The 24,497-nt window shown below is 37.7% G+C and overlaps 1 long non-coding RNA gene across 1 annotated transcript; it reads left to right on the top strand.

Moving 5' to 3' along the window:
• The first annotated feature begins 9,055 nt into the window (after positions 1 to 9,055).
• LOC119467534 lies at positions 9,056 to 23,672 on the top strand. Its single transcript, XR_005196070.1, has 3 exons — positions 9,056 to 9,090; positions 10,019 to 10,021; positions 23,543 to 23,672. It is a non-coding gene; the product is annotated as an uncharacterized LOC119467534 (long non-coding RNA).
• Positions 23,673 to 24,497: the final 825 nt, after the last annotated feature.

The following is a 24,497-nucleotide window of genomic DNA, read 5'->3' as shown; positions in this document are numbered from 1 at the left end:
CTAAGATCAGAGCAGAACTGAAGGAGATAGAGTCACAAAAAACCCTTCAAAAAATCAATAAATCCAGGAGCTGGTTTTTTGAAAAGATCAACAAAATAGACAGACTGCTAGCCAGATTGATAAAAAAAGAAAAGGGAGAAGAATCAAATAGATGCAATAAAAAATGATAAAGGGGATATCACCACTGACTCCACAGAAATACAAACTACCATTAGAGATTAGTACAAACAACTCTATGCACATAAACCAGTAAACATGGAAGAAATGGATAAATTCTTGGACACTTGCACTCTCCCAAGCCTAAACCAGGAAGAAGTTGAAACCTTGAATAGACCAATAACAAGGTCTGTTGTCGAGGCAGCAATTAGTAGCCTACCAACCAAAAAAAGTCCAGGTCCAGACAGGTTCACAGCTGAATTCTACCAGATGTACAAAGAGGAGCTGGTACCATTCCTTCTGAAACTATTCTAAGCAATACCAAAAGAGAGAATCCTTCCGAAATCATTTTATGAGACCAACATCATCCTGATACCAAAACCCGGGAGGCTCAACAAAAAAAAACTTCAGGCCAATATCCATGATGAACATGGATGCAAAAATCTTTAGTAAAATCCTGGCAAACTGATTGCAACAGCACATCAAAAACTTATCTATCATGATCAAGTAGGCTTTAACCCAGGGATGCAAGGCTGGTTCAACATAAGCAAATCTATAAATGTAATCCACCACATAAACAGAATCAAAGACAAAAACCACATGATTATCTCAATAGATGCAGAGAAGGCCTTCAACAAAATTCAACAGGACTTTTTGCTAAAAATGCTCAATAAACTAGGTATCAAAGGAACATATCCCAAAACAATAAAAGCTATTTACAACAGACCTACAGCCAATATTATACTTAATGGGCAAAAACTGGAAGCATTCCCTTTGAAATCCAGCACTAGGCAAGCATGCCCTCTCTCACCATTCTTATTCAATATAATATTGGAAGTTCTAGCCAGAGCAGTTAGGCAAGAAAAATAGAGTATTCAATTAGGAAAAGAGGAAGCCAAATTGCCTCTATTTGCAGATGACATGAATGTATATTTAGAAGACCCTATCATCTTAGCCCAAAATCTCCTGAAACTGATAAGCAACTTCAGCAAAGTCTCAGGATACAAAATAAATGTGCAGAAATCACAAGCATTTCTATATAACAATAACAGACTAACAGAGAGCCAAATCAAGAGCAAACTGCCATTCACAATTGCTACAAAGAGAATAAAATACCTAGGAATACAACTAACAAAGGATGTAAAGGACCTCTTCAAGGAGAACTACAAACCACTGCTCAACGAAATGAGAGGATGCAAACAGATAGAAAAACATTCCATGCACATGGTTAGGAATAATCAATATTGTGAAAATGGCCATACTACCCAAAGTAATTTATAGATTCAACTCTATCCCCATCAAGCTACCAATGACCTTCTTCACAGAACTGGAAAAAACCACCTTCAACTTCATATGAAACCAAAAGAGAGCCTGCATAGCCAAGACAATCCTAAGCAAAAAGAAGAGAGCCAGAGCCATCATGCTACCTGATTTCAAACTATACTACAAAGCTACAGTAATCAAAACAACATAGTACTGGTACCAAAACAGAGATATAGACCAATGGAACAGAACAGAGACCATGGAGGCAATGCCATACATCTACAACCATCTGATCTTTGACAAACTTGACAAAAACAAGCAATGGGGAAAGGATTCCCTGTTTAATAAATGGTGTTGGGAAAACTGGCTAGCCATGTGCAGAAAGCAGAAACTGGACCCCTTCCTGACACCTTACACTAAAATTAACTCCAGATGGATTGAAGACTTAAACATAAGACCTAACACCATAAAAACCCTAGAAGAAAACCTAGGCAAAACCATTCAGGTCATAGGCATAGGCAAGGTCTTCATGACTAAAACACCAAAAGCATTGGCAACAAAAGCCAAATAGACAAATGGGATCTAATTAAACTCCAGAGCTTCTGTACAGCAAAAGAAACCATCATTAGAGTTAACCAGCAATCAACAGAATGGGAAAAACTTTTGCAACCTACCCATCTGACAAAGGGCTAATATCCAGAATCTACAAAGAACTAAAACAGATTTACAAGACAAAAACAAACAAACCCATCCAAAAGTGGGAGAAGGATATGAACAGATACTTTTTAAAAGAAGACATATATGAGACAACAGAGACATTTTTGAAAAGAAGATATTCATTTTCTCTTCATTTCTTTTCATTTTCAAAGACATTTTCTTTTAAAAAGAAGACATATATGAGACAAAAGAGACATTTTTCAACAAACATATGAAAAAATGCTCATCATCACTGGTCATTACAGAAATGCAAATCAAAACCACATTGAGATACCATCTCACGCCAGCTAGAATGGCGATCATTAAAAAATCTGGAGACAACAGATGCTGGAAAGGACATGGAGAAATAGGAACACTTTCACACTGTTGGTGGGAGTGTAAACTAGTTCAGCCATTGTGGAAGACACTTGGTGCTTTCTCAAGGACCTAGAAATAGAAATTCCATTTAACCCAGGAATCCCATTACTGGGTATATACCCAAAGGATTACAAATCATTCTATGTATTATAAAGAAACATGCACAGTTATGTTCATAGCAGCACTGTTTACAATAGCAAAGACGTGGAATCAACCCAAATGCCCATCGACAATAGACTGGACAAGGAAAATGTGGCACATATCACCATAGAATACTATGCAGCCATAAAAAACCATGAGTTTGTTTCCTTTGTAGGGACATGGATCAATCTGGAAACCATCATTCTCAGCAAACTGACACAAGAACAGAAAATCAAACACTGTACGTTCTCACCCATAGGCAGGTGTTGCTCAATGAGAACACATGGACACAGGGAGGGGAGCATCACACACTGGGGACTGTTGATGCAGGGCCAAAGGAGGGACAGTGAGGGGGAGGTTCATGGTTAAACATTTCTTAGTTTACAGATTTGTTACTTGTTGCTACTAAAAAGCATGTGTGTTTCTTTGTAACATTAGCCTAGAGCCTCCCCACAAAGCCGTAAAATGACTCAGTACAATAAAACAATATCTAAACAGAGAAATCCATCTTATTATCACTTTATCATTTCTCTAAAATTATTTAGATTTAATCTTATGCTACTTGGATCTGATTGTTGTACCATTTGCTATTTCCTTTTTGAACGAAAAATTTCAAATGTAAAATGAGTAAAAAAGTAATGTGAGTTAACAGGCTGGTCTCAAACTCCTGACCCCATTATTCACCCACCTCAGTCTCCCAAAGTGCTGGAATTACAGATGTGAGCCACCACACCTGGCCTCAATTTGGAATTTTAATATTCAAAGATAGAACTCATCTATATTAAAAAGATACTGTCTTCCTATACAACATATTTACAGAAATTTGTATCGCAAGATTCTTTTCATGACTCTGATGCATTTCTCATAAATTGAGCTTTGCCAGCTTAATTTCTTACATGGAATAATCACTAATGATAAAATATGTTCTGCAGTGTCACAGAATTAACTAGAGCCTGGTTGGTTTTAATTACGTACATGCTTGACATCTAAAAAGAGAGTGAGGAAAAAAAGAGAAAAAAGGAGTCATGTGAAATTATGAAAACTCAAAGCTCCTGTTAATCCATATCTTAATGTCTTCTTTCCAGACCATACCTGGGGTTCTAAACAGCCCTCAATCTGACACCTCGCTTTCTTGAGTTACCGATAGTTGCATTCCTTAAAACCAGTGACAGTCACAATGAAAGAGAAAATATTCTCAGGAGGAAGTAGCTGTCAAGGATGGCTAGACTGGAAATTTTACTTATCTTGACAGCAGTTTGGACTGTAATGGATTAACCTCCAGGGTTAGTGTTTGCCTACTTTCGCCTTTTCCTACCCTCTCCCCAGCTTAAGCAAATGTCTGGATCACTATGATGTTGTTCTATTGTCTGGATGCGGTTTCACAACTGGGAGGGGGATGCTAATGGAACCAAGCAAGAGGAAGTCAGGAAAAATACTAACCATCTTACGATGTGCAGGGTAGCCTTCCGCAAAATAGTGTCTCAATAGCGCCAAGGTTGAAGATCTTTGTTTAAGTCTCACCTTGCAAAGAGCAGAGCATGTGTGTGAACTAAGAATAATTCTTATTTTGTGATGTAATAGAATGCCTCAATTTGTACTCTTGTCATAATTTAACTCCTTTAAACACGAAATAAATATGCCATGTATCCTTCTGTATATGAAAAATTCTTCTGTGCTTAAAATATTATCTTCCTGAGTGATAAATAAAATTAAGAATCTCTGAGTCAGACATGAGGTCAGTGAGTGAAAATTGCTCGCCACTGTTGGAATAATAGTAATCTGCAGCTAACAAAGTCATTCTCAGCCCTGGCTGCACATTGTGATTACCTGGGGAGATTCTGAAAAGCAGTGGTGCCAGGGCCCCAACCCTTGGAGATGCTGGTTTAAATGGCCTTAGTTTGAGCTTGAGCTTGAGTGTCTTTGGAACTCACCAGGTTGTTTTAATGCACAGCCAGGGTGGAGAACCACTGAATCTAGTCTTTGGGCACCACTGCAAAGCCCATAGATTTAGAAATTCAGTTGAGGGCTCAGACTGGGCCTTATTCTGGTAATTAGCAAAGTAAATAAAGCAGTTTCAGGAATTTCCCTTGGTACACTCTAATCTAACCCATTTCCTCTGAGTGACTGAGGTTCACCTCCCTAAAGTCTGTCAGTACCTGCTAAAGGCTGGGTGAATGACTCCCACAGAGAATCTAAACTCTAAGAATTTAAAAGCAACACTGTGAATGCTGTGTCCATACTGTGCTAGCTTTCCATGAGTGTTTATCCTTTCTTCACATTGTTATTTTTATACCCCATGAAGTAGGAAATGGAACCAGCTCAGCTCTTGCCTATTAACTGCTTCTCAAACAGTACCTTTTCACCAGGGAAGACAAGACGCTATTTGAAACCAAAACATTAGGGAAAGCAAATACATTTTCGAGAGCTAATGTTTCTTCTCCTTCTCTTCCCCAAATCCCCTGGAATGAAAAGGATGGCCTTTCCTCTTTGCTCTATTTTCTTCCTTCCAAAAGCAGGCTTCTAAGCTAACTCTTAATGATAAATGTGGATATTTTCTCTACAAATTTGGATGATTTCATGAGGGAGGCCTTCCGGAGACTGTTTGCTGCAGGAAGGAATTAGATGAAGTAGGGAATGACCAAGGGACTTAGCAAATACTAGCCCCACTCTCCCCAAAGCATACCCTTTTTTTTTTTTTTTTTTTTTTTTTTAACAATATTCCCCTTTTTTTTCTTTTTTTTTTTTAGTGGCGCAATCTCAGCTGCGACCTCCGAATACCGGGTTCAAGCAGTTCTCCTGCCTCAGCCTCCTGTGTAGCTGAGATTACAGGTGTGCACTACAATGCCCAGCTAATTTTTTGTATTTTCAGTAGAGATGGGGTTTCGCCATGTTTGCCAGGATGACCTCAATCTCCTGGCCACATACTCTGCCTGGCTTGTCCTCCCAAAGTGCTGGGATTATAGACATGAGCCACCGCACATGGCTAAAGCCCACCTTTTAAGCCTATTGCTTTGCTGTAGGGTCAGAGCCCTGTGCAATCTTGGACTGAAGTTTTAGGTTATAGCTCAGCCTTGAAATGATGCAAAAGAAATTTTACATAAAGGGAAAAACTTAAATAGATTGGTTTTATATTTGTAAAAATATCCTGTAATAAAAACATGTATATATACTGATGTGGGTTGATCTAACTCAATAACTGTAGGCAAGCATACTTGTTCATTATCAGTTCAGGAAAAAGGCCAAGATATTTAATAATATTTTTTGTTTGAAACACGATTTATATCAAGCACAAGGATAACATATACAAATCTGACCTAAGGCCATACAGCAACATTACTAACTCCTGACAGCCCCAGCGAGTGTGGCTAGTCATTTAGGGCAACAAGTTAGGGCAATCAGGCCATTTCAGGATGTATTGAAAGTTGAGGAAACTAATAGAACTAAACCAATAAGAACATGCAATTCTCTAGCCAGCTGATTCTTATCCCATTATATCCCCTAATTTTAAGACAACTGTCATTGGAAATTTTAGGGGAAAAATGGGGTTGTATAGAAGATTGCATATTAACTATCATCACTCACTTTTATTCCTTCAATTAATTGCCCTAGTTACGCTTTATGGAATATGCAGCTAGAAGAGGTAGTCAACACAGAACACAGAAGTACAGAGCTGAAGGGATCTGAGAAAACGCTGGTCTATTCTTGGACTTAGATCTCATAAATCCAAGAAAGAAAAATGATTCTTTCAGCTCTTTCTCAAGATCTAGAGAAAAAAGGAACATACAAACTCCTCTGATGAACTAGTTTCTTGATAACCTTTCAGACGTGATGAATTTGAGTCCTTTTTGGTTTTTATTTACCATTATCTGCCTCTGAACTGTGATAAATGAGAATACTAGAAAATCATTACAACTGTGAGAGAATGGTCAACTACAAAAAGTCAATGTTTTGAAGTCAGACATCTCAGTTTAAATAACAATTCTAGCTCCTTTATCTTTGGCAAGTTTTTTTTTCTTTTTTTTTAATTGCATTTTAGGTTTTGGGGTACATGTGAAGAACATGCAAGATTGTTGCATAGGTACACACATGGCATTGTGATTTGCTGCCTTCCTCCCCATCACCTATATCTGGCATTTCTCCCCATGCTCTCTCCCCACCACCCAGTCCCTCCCCCATTTCCCAGCAGCAGACCTCAGTGTGTAGTGCTCCCCTCCCTGTGTCCATGTGTTCTCATTGTTCAACACCCACCTATGAATGAGAACATGCAGTGTTTGATTTTCTGCTCTTGTGTCAGTTTGCTGAGAATGATGGTTTCCAGGTTCATCCATGTCCCTACAAAGGACCCAAACTCGTCATTTTTGAAGGCTGCATAATATTCCATGGTGTATATGTACCACATTTTCCCTGTCCAGTCTATCATCAATGGGCAGTTGGGTTGGTTCCAGGTCTTTGCTATTGTAAACAGTGCTGCAATGAACATTCGTATGCATGTGTCCTTATAGTAGAATGATTTATAATCCTTTAGATATATACCCAGTAATGGGATTGCTGGGTCAAATGGAATTTCTATTTCTAGGTCCTTAAGGAATCGCCACACTGTCTTCCACAATGGTTGAACTAATTTACACTCCCACCAACAGTGTAAAAGTGTTCTTGGGCTGGGTGCGGTGGCTCAAGCCTGTAATCCCAGCACTGTGGGAGGCCGAGGCGGGTGGATCACGAGGTCAAGAGATCGAGACCATCCTGGTCAACATGGTGAAACGCCGTCTCTACTAAAAATACAAAAAATTAGCTGGGCATGGTGGCACGTGCCTGTAATCCCAGCAACTCAGGAGGCTGGGGCAGGAGAACTGCCTGAACCCGGGAGGAAGAGGTTGCGGTGAGCCGAGATCGCGCCATTGCACTCCAGCCTGGGTAACAAGAGCGAAACTCCGTCTCAAAAAAAAAGATAATTAAGAAAATAAATAAATAAAAAGTGTTCCTATTTCTCCACATCCTCTCCAGCATCTGTCGTCTCCAGATTTTTTAATGATCGCCATTCTAACTGGCGTGAGATGGTATCTCAATGTAGTTTTGATTTGCATTTCTCTGATGACCAGTGATGATGAGCATTTTTTCATATGTTTGTTGGCCTCATGTATGTCTTCTTTTGTAAAGTGTCTGTTCACATCCTTTGCCCACTTTTGAATGGGCTTGTTTTATTCTTGTAGATCTGTTTTAGTTCTTTGTAAATTCTGGATATCAGCCCTTTGTCAGATGGGTAAACTGCAAAAATTTTTTCCCGTTCTGTTGGTTGCCGATTCACTCTAATGACTGTTTCTTTTGCCGTGCAGAAGCTGTGGAGTTTGATTAGGCCCCATTTGTCTATTTTGGCTTTTGTTGCCAATGCTTTTGGTGTTTTGGTCATGAAGTCCTTGCCTATGCCTATGTCCTGAATGGTTTTGCCTAGATTTTCTTCTAGGGTTTTTATGGTGTTAGGTCTTATGTTTAAGTCTTTAATCCATCTGGAGTTAATTTTAGTGTAAGGCGTCAGGAAGGGGTCCAGTTTCTGCTTTCTGCACATGACTAGCCCGTTTTCTATCTTTCGCAAGTTTTTAAATCCCTGAATCTCAAACTCCTCAACTAGACATAAGAATTGCCACGAAAATTACAAGCAAGGCACCTGGCACCAATGTGGCCACAGAGCTGGACTTCAGTAAATAGTAGGCTACAGTGATGATTCATATTGCATTCTTTTTTTACCCCCATGTTTATTACATCGACCTCACTTTCAAGGCTTTTCATGTCCTCTGTTCCAATAATGGAAATGTGGTTTGACCATGCAGAAGTCAGATTGAGGCAGATGACCCAACAAGGAGTTAGAACAATAATCAGGAAACTGAAGAGTGAGTGAGAAAAATACTAAACATCTTAGTTCATCAGGATAAGAAAATTAAGAGCATTGCTGGAAACCTCAGACTATGGTATTGAAACTATACCGACAGTCCTTGACTTTTGAGGCTGACTCTGCCATCCAACATTTGCATGATTCTTAGAAACTATAAAAAATACCAATTTTGAATTTTCAGGGGAGGAAAACAATATTGCATCTTTAAATGAGTTTGTCTTTAGAATTTCTTTTAGAATTTAGCCCTATGATTGGATTTCACTTTTTAGTTTTGTATTTCAATACTGTATAAGAAGCACCTTTGTTAAGTGAATAAACTCCCTTTCAAATTTTAGATAATTGGTCTTCCAGAATTTATACACTAAGTTGATTGTTTATTTCATTTTTTAAGACGGGATCTCACTCCATCACCCACACTGGAGTGCAGTGGTACAATCATGGTTCACTACAGCCTTGACCTCTCTGGCTCAAGCAATCCTCCAACCTCAGCCTCCCAAGTAGCTGGGACCACAGAGATGGACCACCATGCCCAGCTAATTGTGTGTGTGTGTGTGTGTGTGTGTGTGTGTGTATGCCCGCACACATGTGAATGCACAAAGATACAGTCTCCCTGTGTTGCCCAGGCTGGCCTTAAACTTCTGGGCTCAAGCAATCCTCTTTCTTTGGCTTCCCAAAGTGCCTGGATTACATATGTGAGCCACCATGCCCAGTTGATTGGTTGATACCAATAATAATACCAATCCCAAATGATTATTATTGAAAGGTTTAAATTAAATGTTTAAGTGTATGTGAAACCTGGCACGTACTATGTACTCAATAAATGTTCATTTACTTCCATTGTCGCACAACGTTACTCAACATAAGTTTTTTTACTTACTGCAAATGTTTTGAAGAAAAATGTAAAGAAATAACATTTCTTCAAATTGATAGTGCAAACTATAGGTTTCTTTATCTTGCAAACTTTCTTTTAATTTAAAACTACCATTAACCTAAAGAAAATCTCTAGGAGAGACATGGAGCTAAAATTTAGTACTTTGAAAATACAACATGCTTCAGTATTAGGGATTTGCTTTCTCAAAAAGTTTTGAGTAAGTAACAAAATATTTGGAAGCCTATTAACATTGGAATTGGATTCTGAAAAAAAAAGAAATAGGTTTCAAAACTACCAAAAATTCTAAATTACATCTATTTGGGGGCAAGAAAATAAATCTAGCTAAGTCTGGATTTTATTCTAAGAGGAAACTATATTTTGCCCTTTAACATAAGTCTCACAGGGATCAAAACGAAAGTCAATTTAGAGGAAATCTATTTGGAAACAAGCTGAGTCCCACGCCCTGGGAGCAGGCAGTGCAGTCTCCACCAGCCCCGCCTCCAGGGACTGAGTGACCACAGTGTTTTAACCCTTAGTGGGCATTGTTCTGGAAACTGGAAAAGGACCCATCTTATTACAAAAGGCAAGTTTAATATTTTCAATGAATTCAGGGTAAGAAAACTAAGCGGGTTGCCTCTTATTTTCGCATAGAAACTATATTCCTATGCAAACACTTCCAGCAGAACTTTTATTTTGGGTTCTAAATAAAAGAGAATGACAGAAGTATTGTTGGAGAGACACAGTGAAATTACTGTGGAGAATGTATAATGGCTCCGGGGCTGACTGGGAGAAAATGTGTCCAGTTCCTGGGTCAGAAAAGATAGTGATCATCAAAAATAGTTTCCAATATCTCATATAAGCAAAATGTATCTAAATGCAGGTACTGTAGATTAAGGGAGAACAATGGGTAAATGTAAACATCAGGTCTTCACTTTAAAATTCATCTTGACTTCTGGGTTTATGCATTTGAAAGAGCATTAGTGGGGTTAAGTACATTATAAGGCTAGGGGATTGAGACTGAATCTTTTCTAATTCTGTAGAAAATGCAATTTCCAGAATATTTAAACATAAAAGTTAATGGGTTAACCATGAGAATAATGGCAGAGAATTTACCCTTTAATTTTTTATTACAGATTAACAAATTTTTTATTAGGAACAAATATTTTTAATAAATGAGTACATCTGAAAAATAAGGCAGTCAAGCATTGCTTTTTAGCATGAAGACATACCAATTCTAAAAACTGCCCTATGTTTGTTAAAATTGCAAAATAAGTATTTTACAACCATAAGCTCATACATAAGAAAAGACTGAATAACATGATAGGGCCATGACTTTGCTAAAATATTGGTTGAAATAATAAGAAAGAAAATTCTACATATGGTTAAGGTCTCAAGAATCTATTTTTAAAAGATTTTGGAGGAAGCCTGCAAGAAAATCCACTAAAGTGTTCTTGATCGTTGCCTTCAAATGGTGGTGTCATGGTGGAATTTTTTCAGCTTTATATTTCTATTTCCATATTACATATAATCTGCATGCTTTATTTTTACAATCCTTAGGGGGAATAAAACAAACTTTCTATGAAATTATAATATAGAAGTGTGCATATTTCTATTTCATTAGAGATGATATTCATATACCAAAAATTTGCTTTCTCTCCTTTTCTTTTTACTTGCTAATTTACTCTTATCTTACCAGGATTTTAATTTTTTTCTTAATCTGAGAATTTTATTTTGAAAGAATGAGCTCTACCTTTTTTTTTCCTACTCTAAAACAGTGTTTGTGCTTTTTTTCTGGACTCCAAATTAGATGCCTTCCCCAAAGAGATTTCAAAGGCCATAGCAAAAAAAAGCCTCCATCGTGGCCCTGCTAGCACAGTCCCTGTTACTTTAAGAGTAGCGTTCCGCCTCCCCCTCACACCCACATACTTGTCCTCTCTTTGCACAGCAAGTGCCAAGCAGTGACATCTACTATAGTTTCTAGGACACGATGGTCTCTGCTCTACAGGGTAAAAAAGGGAGCGAGCGGGAGAGAAAGAAGGCGGGTGGTGAGGGAGAAGGAGCACAAGCCCAGCTATGTTCCCAGAGGAGGAGTCACTTCCTCGCAATAATCCGGAGATGCTGTTTATGGCTGTTCTACTGATATGAAGGCCAGAGCCGCAGGACGCAGCCTCCCCCTGGCTGTCCATTAATCACGAGGGGCTGTTAGAGTGTACAGAGCGGGAGTTCCGCCTACGAGTGGCCTCTAACTGTCTCCAGCTCAATGAAATGAACCTGTGTGAAAACTTGTTTTATGAGAGATTGGTTTATTTGTAACTAAACTACTTCCTCTGTTATTTGATAAGCTCAAATATTTGCTACAGATAGTCTGAGAGTGTCACATTTATTATCCAGTTTCAGCCGTTGCCTAACTCCTTTGGAACTGACTCCGTTAACTCTTTGAGGGACAGCAGTAGGTTTTAGAGGATCAGCTTCTGTTTTCTTTCAGCAAAGCCAATGCCATCTTTCAGGCATGAGTCAGCATTATTCTAGAACACCTATGACATGTGAATCAAAAAGAAGCGTTTCTCTTCTAAAACAGAGCGCAGACGGGAGAAGCAGGAGGCTCTGATAAATTCCTTGGAGGTTCTGGAGCCACCGTGAAAAGGAAGGGACTTACTAATACAAATCTAAGATGGTTTTGCACGTACTACTATTCTGAAATCACACATTTTAAATATGTTCAGGATGACTTTCTATAGTCTCTTAAACCCTCAAATATCATTTCTGTAGGGCATGATCTTTCTAAATCCAGCAGCATTATGCATCGTGACACTTGGCCTTTTGGAGTCTGAGCTCATTTGCATTTGGCAGGACTTGATTTCCTGCTTAGACAGAACAGAGGTAAGGTGGTGGTGAAAGCCTTTACAGTACTCCCTCGAAGAGCCCAGAGGACTTTTTGGGTATATAAAATTATGTTTCCAAGAATTCTATGGACCAGAATGAGGCAGATTTTGTTTGAAACCAGGCTCTGTTATATGGAACATATTCGAAAAACCTACACTGAAGTATCTCTCCTGACAGATCCATACTGGGACTATTTTTCAGTTCTGTCACTCTCTAACCGGCTACACAGAGCTCTCAGTGAATGCAGAAGAGGCTGAGGAAATAACCACTTATGTGTGGCAAAATGTTCCAGCCTTGCAGAGATTTTCCCAAAATCATTAGACCCACCAAAATGCTTTCCAGTGGCCAGGCCCACACCTTCTTCATCAGATTTTCCATACTACTCCTCCAGCCTCCAAGTACTGTCCATTTGTATTTCCTAAGAGAGCCAGTCATTTATAGCTGAAAATGTAACCAAGTTTACTCTCATAAACCAGAGATCTCCTTGCCTATTAACCAGAAAAGAAAAATAGTGTTTTTCCTAACTCATTTCAAGACAATCAGAATATGAAGATCTATTCATACCTACTTCCTCCCAAAAAAGAGGTGAACTGGGGCAGCTACACTCTAAGGGCATATAGAGGTGAAAATATGGAGAGGAAGAGAGCCAGGCAAATCTGCTGTTCCATCATGGTGAGCTGGGGAAGGGGTTAAGGGTTAATTGCATGTATCCCACCTCTGGTCTCTTTTAGGCCCTATTCTCAGCAGGTGGCTTTCCTGCCTCACTGCTCCGACTGCTTATCAGTGGAACAAAGTCTGGCCCTGAATAATGGCCTGAATTGTCATCTGCAGTAGATTTAGATTCAGAAATAGTCAACTAATGTGTTAAATACATTTTGCTTTGTAGTTCTCCTATTCCTTTCTTCATTTTGTTTTGTTTTTTTAATTTTTTTAATTGTAGCAAAAAATACATAACATGTGACCCACACTCTCAATGAGTTTTTTTTTGAAACAAAGTCTTGCTCTGTCACCAGGCACCAGGCTGGAGTACAGTGGCGCAATCTAGGCTCACTGTAATCTCCGCCTCCTGGGTTTAAGCAATTCTCCTGCTTCAACCTCCCTAGTAGCTGGGACTACAGGCACACGCCACCATGCCCAGCTAATTTTGTATTTTCTAGTAGAGACATGGTTTCACCATGTTGGCCAGGATGGTCTTGATCTCTTGACCTCATGATCTGCTCAGCTTGGCCTCCCAAAATACTAGGATTACAGGTGTGAGCCACCATACCTGGCACTCTTAACAAATTTTTAAGTGCAGTACAGTATTGTTAACTCTAAACACACTGTTGTACAGCAAACCTCTGGAACATTTTCATCCTGCATGACTGAAACTTTATACCCATTGAACAGCAACTCCTTATTTACTCTCCCCTCATCCTCTGGTGACCATTATGATACTTTCTTCTTTAATGACTTTGGCTACTTTAGATACGACATGTAGGTGAAATCATGCATTATATGTCCTGCGACTGGCTAATTTCGATCAAGTAATGTCCTCAAGTTTCATCCATGTTATAGCGTATGGCAAGATTTCCGTTTTTATGGCTGAATAATAATTCATTTTTTGTATATAGCCTGTTTTCTTTAACCATTCATTCACTAATGGACATTTAGATTATTTCCAACTCTTGGGTACTGTGAATAGCTGCAATGAACATAGGATTGCAAGTATCATGTATTTGATAAGGAGTTATATTTAAATTATATAAGGAACTCCTACAACTAGTAGCAAGCAAACATATAGCTAAATTGAAAAGTGGGCCAGGCCGGGGAGGGTGGCTCACGCCTGTAAATCCCAGCACTTTGGAAGGCCGAGGCAGGTGAATCATAAAGTCAGGAATTCAAGACCAGCCTGGCCAAGATGGTGAAACCCTGGCTCTACTAAAAATACAAATTTTAGCCAGACGCAGTGGCAGGCGCCTGTAATCTCAGCTACTTAGGAGGCTGAAGCAGGAGAATTGCTTGAACCCAGAGTGGGGAGGGATGCGGGGGGCAGGCACGGAGGTTACAGTGAGCCGACATCGCACCCATACCAGCCTGGGTGACAGCGAGACTCTGTCTCTGTCGCAAAAAAAAAAAAAAAAAGTGGGGCAAAGGACTTGAATAACTTGAATGTATATGTCTTTAAAGAAGACATGCAAATGGTCAGCAAGTATATATAAAGATGCTCAGTGTCAGTCATTATCAGGGAAATGCAAATCAAAACCACAAGGAGATGTCACCCCACACCTATTAAGATTATCATTATGAAAAAGAAAGAAAAGAAAGGAAGAAAGGAGGAAGGATGAAGGAAGGGAGGGAGGGAGGGAGGGAAGAAACAAGTGTTGATGAGGATGCAGAGAAATTGGAACCCACGGGCACTGTTGGTATGATTGTAAAATGGTGCAGCCACTGTGAAGAATAGTATGAAGGTTTTCCAAAAAATTAAAAGTAGAACTGTCATATGATCCAGGAATCCCACTTCTTAGTATTTATTCTAAAAAAAATTGAATTGAGGATCTTGAAGAGATCTGTACTCCCATGTTTTTTGTAGCATCTTGGGGTTGTTTGTTTAGGAATTCAGTCCACATGCAGACCTTACATAGTATAAAAGTGAAGTGATGATGGGTAAAAAGGGATGGAATTTGATTCAGAGACCTAGGTCTTAGTTGAAACTCCAACCTTTATGGAAAGTCATGTCCTTCTATTATAAGAACTAAATAAGAGAACTTGGATAAGAGTTTTATAACCTATAGCGCACTATACAAATGTTTGTTGTCACTTGAATGAGCAAAACATCAATTCTACTTATTCCTTCCTTTTCACAAAATTAAAACACCCTAAAATTTTGTTTTCTAGTTTTCTCAATTCTGGATTAACTGAGTAATAACTTTTCATGTCTCTTTTTGCCGTTTAGACACACAGGTATTTTATTTTAAAAAACAGTGTACAACAAAGTATCCATATGTGTTTATGTGTATATTATTATCTTAGATGAATCCTTCAAAAATTCTACAGAATTCTTATGTAATAAATTTCAAGGCAATTTAGAAAATATGTTTCTGTATTAAAAACATATTTGATCATGACTATTACTTATCAGCCAGTGAGTCACAAATTTCAGGATAGAAAACTAATCAAGGTTGAAATCACTATAAAATGGAACAGAAAGTTCCGCTAATCAGGTTTTCTGGCATTACGTTTCCACTGTTACCACCTGTGCTGGGGAAGGAACAGGAAAGAAGGGAGCACAGTAAGTTAGTCTCCCAAGATGGAGCCATTTAGTTCAGACTGTACTTTCTCCAGCTCTCTAGTGTCATCCATTTGATCACATTGCTTCCGTAGCTCACCATACTAAGTCAGTTCAGTAGCACAACACCACTCGTGGAATGTCAGGAGCCATTGGGGGTGTAAACTATGTACAGCTGAAGTTAATTCTCTGCACAAGCTCATATTACTTATTTGCTTGGTAGTTCCTTCCAAGGGCTGCTAGCCATCCCTTGATTTCTTTGAGCTCACAGTGTCTGATGTAGATTAGATACACAAATTATAGAGATTGGTTAGTTGTTGTAGTTATTCTTATATTTAACCTGATATTCATTTCTTTAAGATAAACTTAGCATGTCTCAATTCTGCTGCCCACCCCTGCCCCCACCTCTGTGTCCTTTCTGGTCCATGATTGTGGAGACTCAGGTTAATTGTTAAAATTTGGCATTACACTTGACCTAGATTTTAATACTGGCTTTTCAATCTATAGTTCTGTGACCCTGAATAAGTTCTTAATCTCACTGAGCTTTGAGTTCTTCATCTATAAAATGGGAATAATACTACCAATTGCAAATGTTTTGTAAAATTGTATGTAATGAGATGTGTAGAATGCTTAGGCCAATGCTGGATAATTTTAAGTCTCTATTTTTTCCTTCATTCTGAAACACATATTTTTTAATAAAAAAATATATTATGAAGAATAACACAACATTCTTATTAATTGTAAGATGAAATGGAGATTTGAAAGAAGTTTTATACATGCTTTGGATTTTCCTGAGCTACATCTTCAGAGTGCTACAGATTCATTTTTATTTTCCTCTGCTATTTCAAGGGAAATTGGGGGAAGCTCTATATATATATATTAGTTGGGATTTTTAACAACTGCAAGTGACAGAAAGCATGTGACTTAATGGTTCATATTGCCAAAATGTCAAAGGTAGAATTCAGGCATAGCTGACTCCAGAGTTTAAACGACAGCATACAGTAAGATCTTAATAAATCCTATTATTCTTGCTTAACAATTTTTTCATTTGCTATTTCTCCAATATAGATCAACTTATTCTCTCTTCTCCGACTATATTTTCACTAAGAAAGTCCTCTAAGTGTACTTAGTCCTCCACGCGTAGATGTAATGTTAGCAACTGTGATTCCCAAATGTCATCTTTTTCCAAGTTTGGTTTGAATTCAAACTTTCCCCTACATGGTCCTGCTTGTTCCATTGTCACCATGCTAGCACTAACTTAAAACACATGAAAGTGTTGGCAAGAACCTTCATTAACAGTATTGTCACTGGACTATTTATCTACGTGCCAAGTGTAAGTCTCAAGCTTTAATCAAGAAACTTACAACGAGCTAAGATTCTTACTTTTCTCTCTCTTTTGTTTCATCCTTACCTGGAGGTGATAAATAGAGGACAGACTTGAGTGGAAAAGAAAACAAAAGTTAAAATTTTAGTCCAAATGCGGTGGCTCACATCTGCAATCCCAACACTTTGGGAGGCCAAGGTGGGCAAATCACCTGAGGTCAGGAGTTCAAGACCAGCCTGGCCAACAGAGTGAAGCCCTATCTCTACAAAAATTCAAAAATTAGCTGGGCATGATGGCACATGCCTGTAATCCCATGTACTCAGGAGACTGAGGTGGGAGAGTTGCTTGAACCTGGGAAATGGAGGTTGCAGTGAGCTGTGATTACACCATTGCACTCCAGCCTGAACAACAGAGTGACAGAGTGAGACTCCATCTCAAAAAAAGATAAGGTGAAATTTTAAAAATGATCACTGCTTGAAACATTATCCCATCTGATCCAAAATATTTCACCTAAAGAAATTTGCATATATTTACTAACATTACCTCTGCATTTCTCTGACTTCAGAATGAGTTTCCCAAGGTCACAAATAGTTACTTATTTATTTTTCTATTTATTTCTAAAACTCAGCCCAGTAGTTGGTATTTAATGAAAGATCACAGAATGTCAACACATTTTACCTGCAAATCATAAATAATATTTTTTATCAAGTTTAGTTATAAATTTCCAAAAGTAATTTTCTAAAATGATCTCTTTTAATTGTATAAAATGTTTAAGATGAAATTTGGAATGTAAGAATACAAAACTTTTTTTGTAAAGAGCATAGTAGTAAAGATTTTGGCCTTACAGGCCATGTAGTCTGTTGCAATTACCCAACTCTGTGGCTGTAATATGAAAACTATGAAATATATGAAATATGAAATATATTAGTGATATATAAGTGAATAAGTGTTGTTGCATTTTAGCAGAGCTTTATTTACAAAAACAGGCTAGATTTGGCCAAGGTTTATAGTTTGCTGACCCCAGTTCTTAAACATAGCAAAAGGTATTCAAGGTAAACTCACATTTTCTAGATGATCAATCATCCAGGTTTCCAGGTCAAGGAAATGTTAGTTTAAGAAGCGGGGCAATCCTAGGCAAACTGGATTAGTTGGTTACTTTACTTTACCTAGATCCTAATATCATTCGTTCATTCAATAATTCATTTAACGTTAAGTGCCTATCAACGTTAAACCAACACAAAGTTTCAAATGAAAACAAAAACTCTCACGTATTCTGCCATTACCTGACAATTAGGTAACATGTAATTTTGAAGCCGATTGTAAAAGGCATTTTTTACTTTATTATTATTTTTAAATTTAGACATACTTTAAAATGAACAAAGCCTGGTAAATATCAACATAAAACAAGATAATGGAATACTATTCAAAGAGAAATATACAATGTAGCAATATAAACTTTTTTTGAATTTATGTGCTGTAGAAGTTCTTAATCTATTTCACCAACACATTTTATTCAGGCAATAAATGATTTCTTCCTGTAATAAAAATCCCAAATTAGACTTTTTAAAAGCCAGAAATTTGAAGAGGTTGGCAAATGCGCTTAGGAAAATCCCAGTGACTTCATGATTCATCATTTGTATTGAAAATTAGAAGGTGAGAAAATTGAGAGGGAAAAGAATTCTCACTAATAAGGATTTCAAAAAATGATTCATTTCTTAAACTTTTTCAGAGAAGGAAATTATAGCCAAATTATAGGTCTAACAAACCACAATTAAGCCATAAGAGGAATTATGGGGGATTGAGAGGTAAGGAAGGCCATGTTTCAACTTAAATATCAATTTTATTTATCATCATTAAGATTAGCTCTTTCCTGCTACAAATTCTTTTAGTTTCTTAAGTCACTATTTAATGAAAAGGGAAATGGAATATTAGAGCCTGCATATATAAATCAAATGGGATTAAACATGAAAAGAAATTCATATAAAATGTTAAAAAATCTTCATACAGAAACATGGATAATATTTTTACCTGGAAATTAGATGGGAGGCTTCAAGTCCAATAATCAGGGGAACAATATGTGCACACACTTCACAATTTGAGAGCATCAAGAGAGTTTCTGAAACTATCACTGCCTGAATGGTATTTATTTTACCATAGTTTTAAGATTTGGAGTAGAAAACAACACCGACTTTCCAACACCACACACCTACAACCATCTATCTGATCTTTGACAAACCTGACAAAAACAAGCAATGGGGAAAGGATTCCCTATTTAATAAATGGTGTTGGGAAAACTGGCTAGCAGTGTGCAGAAAGCAGAAACTGGGCCCCTTCCTGACACCTTACACTAAAATTAACTTCAGATGGATTAAAGACTTAAACATAAGACCTAACACCATAAAAACCCTAGAAGAAAACCTAGGCAAAACCATTCAGGACATAAGCACAGGCAAGGACTTCATGACTAAAACACCAAAAGCACTGGCAACAAAAGCCAAAATAGACAAATGGGGCCTAATCAAACTCCACAGCTTCTGCACAGCAAAAGAAAGAGTCATTAGAGTGAACTGGCACCAATGGAATGGGAAAAAAAACTTTTGCAATTTACCCATCTGACAAAAGGCTAATATCCAGAATCTACAAATAACTAAAACAGATTTACAAGACAAAAACAAACAAACTCATCCAAAAGTGGGTGAAGGATATGAACAGACACTTTTCAAAAAAAGACATTTATGAGGCCAACAAACATATGAAAAAATGCTCATCATCACTGGTCATTAGAGAAATGCAAATCAAAACCACATTGAGATACCATCTCACGCCAGTTAGAATGACGATCATTAAAAAAATCTGGAGACAACAGATGCTGGAGAGGATGTGGAGAAATAGGAACACTTTTACACTGGTGGTGGGAGTGTAAGTTAGTTCAACCATTGTGGAAGACAGTGTAGCGATTCCTCAGGGGCCTAGAAATAGAAATTCCATTTGACCCAGCAATCCCATTACTGGGTATATATCCAAAGGATTACAAATCATTCTATTACAAAGACACATGCACACGTATGTTCATAGTGGCACTGTTTGCAAAAGCAAAGACCTGGAACCAACCCAAATTACCATCGACAATAGACTGGACAAGGAAAATGTGGCAAGTATACACCATGGAATACTATGCAGCCATAAAAAACCATGAGTCTGTATCCTTTTTAGGGACATGAATGAATCTGGAAACTATCATTCTCAGCAAAATGATATAAGAACAGATAAACACCGCATGTTCTCACTCATAGGCGGATGTTGAACAATGAAAACACATGGACACAGGGAGGGGAGCATCACACACTGGGGTCTGTTGGGGGATGCCAAGGGAGGGACGGGATGGGTGGGGAGGTCAAGGAGGGATAACATGGGGAGAAATGCCAGATGTAGGTGACGGGGAATGGAGGCAGCAAACCACATTGCCATGTATGTACCTATGTAACAATCCTGCATGATCTGCACATGTACCCCAGAATCTGAAGTACAATTTAAAAAAAAAACACTGATTTTTAATTTCAGCATTATATAGTTTAAAAGGTCTAATATCTAGAGTATTTTGACAATGAAATGAATGACCTTAATGTTTAGCTGATGTTTAAGACCATATTTTGTCTTACTACTTTCAATTTTGTTGAATATTTTATTAAAATGTCAAGGAGTGCCATACTTTTTCTCAAATAATTCAGGCGTAACCACAAAATAACCTTTAAACTGAAGAGCATTTTTATTTTATATCATTGCATGTATTAAACAGATTGTATGAAACTGGACACATTAGGTGTGTACTAAATCAGGGCAAGGAGGGTTTGGATTTTTGCTTTAGAATTTTAATTACATTCATTTGCAATTCAGTAGAGGAAATAAACAGCATACTAGTAACATTCATCAATGAGAATAGGGTAAAAAGTGATTTCAATAGAGTCTGGCTGCATGAGCCTAATCAAATGAGGCCCAAAGTGTTAATACTCACTCCCATTCTCTCAGTCATAACAGTTCATTCATGAAAATCTTTATAATCATTTTATTAGCCACTCTTGTCAGAGATCTAGTAACTTTAAGAGTCTTTGACTGTGGAAAAAAATAGAAGAATAAAAATGCAAAGGGGCACTTGTGGTCTGACCGTATACCATGCAGTTAAGCACATCCCCCTTCTTCTGCTGGAGAATGTCCAAGAGCAACAAGAAGAAAGGGAAACAAAAATGCGAACTTCATCTTCAGCAGAAGTAGAAGACAGCTAACCCCCCGACAAAGCCCAAAATAGGTGTAAAGGCTGCCAAAAGCAGTGGAGACTGAGCAGGAGAGAGCAGGAGTCATGTGGGAGGAAGCCGAGAGAACATGCCACAGAGTGAATTCCATAGCAGCAGGCAGACGGCCAGATTCTGAGATATCAGAGAGAGAGAGGGAGTGCAAAATTCAGCTCTGCAAAGCGAGGGATCCAGTCTGTTGTTAAATCTAAAACTTCCTTTGCAACACAGGATTGGGGCACTTGTGCTGGCCCCAGAAGCAACCCTGGACCTGAGTTGATTTTGAGACAAACAAGAAGGGAATCTAAATAAAGAATCACACACACACACACCAGCATATATACAAGGAAGCACAGGGTTCAAGATAGTCTCTGTACTGTCTTGTATTTACCTACACCTAATTGGCTGAAGAGAAGCAGTAGCTACATAAACCAATGTGCAGAAGTCCTGCTAACCTGTAACGCAGCTCTGGCTCCTCCTTTACATCTGAAACTCCCACCGTAGTTGGTCCAGAAAAACACACCTTTTTCAATGATGAGTTCAAAAGGAAAAACAAGAATGGGATCTATACAGAGATACTACCAGGAAAAAAAAAAGGAAATAATAAAAAAAAGTAAACAACAAATAATACTCGCCTGGAGGCCACATAGCATAATCATTAACATAATAGAAACTGGAAGCAGACTACCCAGTTACAAATCTTTGGAGAAAGTTAATTAACCTCTCTGTGCCTCAGTTTCCTCAGTTTGTAAAATAGAATTCAAGGGAATATCTACTGTATGGGGTTGTTAAGATGATAATGAACTCACATTTGTAAAATATGAGTTTTTACAATATTTACAAGTATTGTAAAATATTTGTAAAATGCTTAGAATAATGCCAAGTACAAAGTTCTATATAAATGTTAACTTTAAAACATGTAAATTGTGACTAAACATTTATCTGTATTGTGAAAAAAATTTGTCTTTATTTTTTAAAATATTTTAGTAGTGAGGCATTATATGGTCTATGAACAAAATGCTATGCAGAAATACAATTAATGCAAATAATTGAAGGAATAAAAAATAAGCTATTGTTGCTCAGGAAAATTGTGGGGAAAAAATAATCTAAAAAATAAAGGCAACACTAAGGCCAGGTGCAGTGGTTCATGCCTATAATCCTAGCACTTTGGGAGGCCGAGGCGTGTGGATCACCTGAGGTCAGGAGTTCGCGACCAGCCTGGCCAACATGGTGAAACCCCATCTCTACTGAAAATAGAAAAATTAGCCAGGCATGGTGGCACGTGTCTGTAGTCCCAGCTACTCGGGAAGCTGAGGCACAAGAATCAATTGAATTCAGGAGGAAGATGTTGTGGTGAGCCGAAATTGTGCCACGGCATTCCAGCCTGGGTGACAGAGTGAGACTGTCTCAAATAAAAGGCAACACTAGACAGATCATAAGGGAGAATTGACACTGTCAAAAACAGGTACACAAAGTGTGTAAATGATGAAAGTGACAAAATAAAATTGAAATAAGAGAAAATTTCCAAAAGAATTGGAAATAAAATGACAACTACAGAAAACAGTCAAAAGAAATACAACATAGACTTTAGAGTTCTTTACTCAAACCATAAAACTAAAATAATACAACAGAAGAAATGTTTCAAAGTATAATTAATAAATATATGAAATATGATATCAAATCATTTGAACCCATTATTTGAAGACATGAATAATATATCAGGGGAATATTACTCACTGTTGTCAACAGTGAGATATATCCTCATTATTAAATTTTGAAGATAAAGCCTTCCATGTATAGCAGGCCAAAGGATTGAGATTCTTATAAGGGGGAAAAATAAGGCTAAATATACTTCCCTACAATATCATTCAGTACTGCAGGAGCAACCCCAGCAAAATATTTTGCCAAATAAAAGTACAACTCAAAGATTTTATGCCCAGCTAACTTGCTATTTGAACATAAAGTTAACAAACTACATTTCTCATCTAATAACTCAGGCAATAAGTAGAACCAAAAGACTAGAGAACCAAAGGGGAACTTTGGAAAAAGACTGGTGGTAGTAGTGAGAATTTTATGTCCCCATACAATGAAGACTAAAACAAATATAGACATTAGGGTGACGGAACAAACGTAAATTGTGTGTGTATGTGGGTGTGAATGTAGTTTGACTAATAAAAATATATATATGGAAGGAAAAAAACAGCAGAAAGCAAAGAATGCTGATTTCTCATCTATATAAATCAGAAATCAAAGAATATTATTTAGATTTAACAAACTAATAATATTGTAATCCTATTTAATGAACAAAGGGAAACACTAAGAAAATTTATGTAATTTACCAAAATTGTATGGTGGAGGAAAGAAAAGAAAGAGAAGGAAGATAATAAAGTGTGTGTGTGTGTGTTTGTGTCTCCAGACCTGAGCAGCAGACTTTTTTTCCTCTGGTAGCATGTTACTCAGAACCTTGGATAACCCCCAGCCCTCCTGAAAACGCAATACATGTAGGTTTGAAGAGATTGATGTTGNAGTCTCACACTGTCACCCAGGCTGGAGTGCAGTGACACAATCTCGGCTCACTGCAACCTCTGCCTCCTGGGTTCAAGCAATTATTCTGCCACAGCTTCCCAAGTAGCTGGGACTACAGGAGCACACCATCATACCCAGCTAATTTTTTTGTATTTTTGTAGACACAGGGTTTCACCATGTTGGCCAGGCTGGTCTTGAACTCCTGATCTCGTGATCTGCCCACTGTGTGCTCCCAAAGTGCTGTGATTACAGGCATGAGCCACCACGCCTGGCCCAAAGTATATGATTTTCATCATTATCTGTAGTAGGAAAGTAATAAATACTGTCCGTGGAAATTAAAGCCTAAGGGCATAATATAGAGTAATAATTACAAAGGTAACTACCACAAAATGTTTATATAAAAGAAAAAATTATATTCACCCCAAAAAGAAAAGAAAAAAACTCTCAAGTTTAAAGATTTTAAAAAGCAAATAAAATAGAAAATATGGCATAAAATTATGCCAAACTGAATTTAAGCCCATTTTTATTGCATTAAACTGACATTAAAAATTGTTTAAAGGCTTTCATGTTGAAGCATAAAACAAAACTGAAGAGATACACCAAAAACAGAAAGGTTTTCAGAAAATTTGAAAGCAAACAAAATACAAATGCTGAGTAAAGAAAGTAAGTTACGGAGGAATGCGTACAGCACAATCTCCTTTTTAAGAAATTCGAGGTAAGTAACATACTGTCTTGGGAACCTTTATGGGGTACCAAAGCCTTTGATCAAAAAGGCAGAAAGATGAGGGAATGGACTCTGAAGGAGCTTAGAGAACTCA

The sequence above is a fragment of the Cebus imitator genome, unplaced genomic scaffold (assembly GCF_001604975.1).
Source record: "Cebus imitator isolate Cc_AM_T3 unplaced genomic scaffold, Cebus_imitator-1.0 Scaffold301, whole genome shotgun sequence".
Taxonomy (NCBI): Eukaryota; Metazoa; Chordata; class Mammalia; order Primates; family Cebidae; genus Cebus; species Cebus imitator.
The sequence above is the reverse complement of the archived record's forward strand: the minus strand, read 5'-3'. Positions and strand labels throughout refer to the sequence as shown.